Source organism: Rhincodon typus, chromosome 19 (genome assembly GCF_021869965.1).
Source record: "Rhincodon typus isolate 14 chromosome 19, sRhiTyp1.1, whole genome shotgun sequence".
Classification (NCBI taxonomy): Eukaryota; Metazoa; Chordata; class Chondrichthyes; order Orectolobiformes; family Rhincodontidae; genus Rhincodon; species Rhincodon typus.
The window spans coordinates 2612052-2614460 of NC_063350.1; positions in this window are offsets into that span (position 1 = coordinate 2612052).

Consider the following 2409-nt stretch of genomic DNA (forward strand, 5'->3'; position numbering starts at 1 on the left):
AGTGCTGAGGGAGTGCTGCACTGTCGGAGGGTCAGTGCTGAGGGAACTCTGCACTGTCAGAGGATCAGTGCTGAGGGAGCGCCGCACTCTCGGAGGGTCAGTGCTGAGGGAGTGCCGCACTGTCGGAGGGTTGGAGAGAAGCGGTGTGCAAGAAGTTGAATTATTACTAAAAGCAAAATTCTCCAGTTGCTGCAAATCAGAAATTAAAAGAAAAGTTCTGGAAACACTCAGCAGACCAGGCACCATCTGTATAAAGAGAAACAGTAAAGGGGCCAGCATAGAGATGAAGTCAGCTGTGGAAGAGCACGCATAAATAGCTTGTAATAGACTGATTTTGTAATTGACTGGGAGGAAGTATTTGTGGATTTGGGATTGCTGCTTTCTTTGATTTATCTTCATGACTTATTCCAAGCTGAGTGGGATACAATTTAAAAACTTCAGATGCATCAGAATTCGGTAAGAAGACAGTGAGAAGGATAGGCTTGGACTTTAAGAGGTGCAGGTGAAATTTAAAACCAAGGAGAGTGATGTGATACATTTCGATAGAAAGGACACGAATGGTCAAATTGAAGGGACAATTCTACATGGGGGCTCAGGAGCAGTGGGACTTCGGTGAATAAAATGCTGATGGTAGTTGTATAAATGGATGGAAATGTTTAACAAGGAATATAGCAATTTGGGCTTTACAAATCGAGGAATCAAGTTAGAAGCAAGGAAATGACATTAAACTCTATATTATGCACTGGCTCAGTCTTAATTTATGTATTGTGTCCAGTATGGAAAAATGTGAAGTCCAAAGATATGTATGTTAGGGTGGATTGACCGTGCTAACTTGTCCCGTAGTGTCCAGCAATGTGCAGGCTAGGTGGGTTAGCCATGGGCAATGCAGAGTTACAAGGATGAGGTAGGGGGTGGGTCTGCGTGGGATACTCTTCTGATGGATAATGTGGACTCGATGGGCCAAATGGCCTATTTCTACACATGGGAATTCTATGATACTATGAAGGCATTAAAGAAAGTACAGAATAGATTGAGGAGAATGGTTCCAGGAATGAGGAACTTCATTGACATGGATAGATTCGAGAAGTTGAGACTGTTCTCTTCAGAAAAGGAAACTTTGGGAGCGGATTTTTAAAAGTTATGTGGCCATTGCTGGCTTGCTCAGCATATTCTGCCTAACTCACTGTCAGCCATTTCATTACTTTGCTGTGGGTCTGGATTGACATGTAGGCTGGAGCCTGTGCAGAGAGTAAATCTCCCTTTCCCAAAGTGACATCTATGATAATGTCTTGGTCAGCTCTCACTTGACTGACTGGGATTTGAATCTATGTGCAGGGGGCCTGGTTTCTGAATTGTTACTCCAGTTGACATTGCCACAAGAACATTACCTAACACACGTTTTCCTCCCTGCCTCTTTCTACAGATGTTACCTGGTCTGCTGAGTGTTTTCAGCATCTTCTGCTTTCATTTCTGATTACCAGCAACTGGAGAACTTGCTTTTTGTAAGAGTCTTCTCCTTGGACCCTATGTCTCTCTGAATTTCCCCAGAGCTTGGGGAACAGAACACTGCGGGTGGTCTTGCTCACACAGGGATCTGTCTAATAGAATTGTTCAAAGCCCTGATAATCCTGGAAATTACAGGCCTGTTAGTCTTATGTCAGTGGTGGGCAAATTATTGGAAACGGCTCTGAGAGATAGGATTTATGATCACTTGGATTGACACAGTTTGATTCGTGATAGTCAGCATGGATTTGTGAGCGGTAGATCATGCCTCACAAACCTTATTGAATTCTTTGAAGAGGTGACCAAACACGTGGATGAAGGTAGAACGGTAGATGTGGTACACATGGATTTAAGTAAGACGTTTGATAAGGTTCCCCATGGTAGGCTCATGCAGAAGGTAAGGAGGCATGGGATAGGGGGAAATGTGGCAGATTGGATCAGAATTGGCTGACCCTTAGAAGACAAAGGGTGGTAGTGGAGGGAAAATATTCAACACGGTGCTCAGTTACGAGTGGTGTACCACAAGGATCTGTTCTGGGTCCTCTTCTATTTGTGATTTTTGTAAATGATTTGGATGTGGGAGTGGAAGGGTGGATCAGTAATGTTTGTGGACGATACGAAGGTGGGTTGAGTTGTGGATAGTGCGGAGGGCTGTTCTAGGTTACAAAGGGACATTAATAGGATGCAGAGATGGGCTGAGAAGTGGCAGATGGAGTTTAACCCTGAAAAGTGTGAGGTGGTTCATTTTGGAAGGACAAACTTGAAAGCAGAATATAGGGTTAAGGGAAAGATTCAGTGTGGAGGAGCAGAGGGATCTTGGGATTCAGTCCACAGTTCCCTGAAAGCTGCCACCCAGGTGGATAGAGTTGTTAAGAAGGCGTATGGTGTGTTAGCTTTCATTAATAG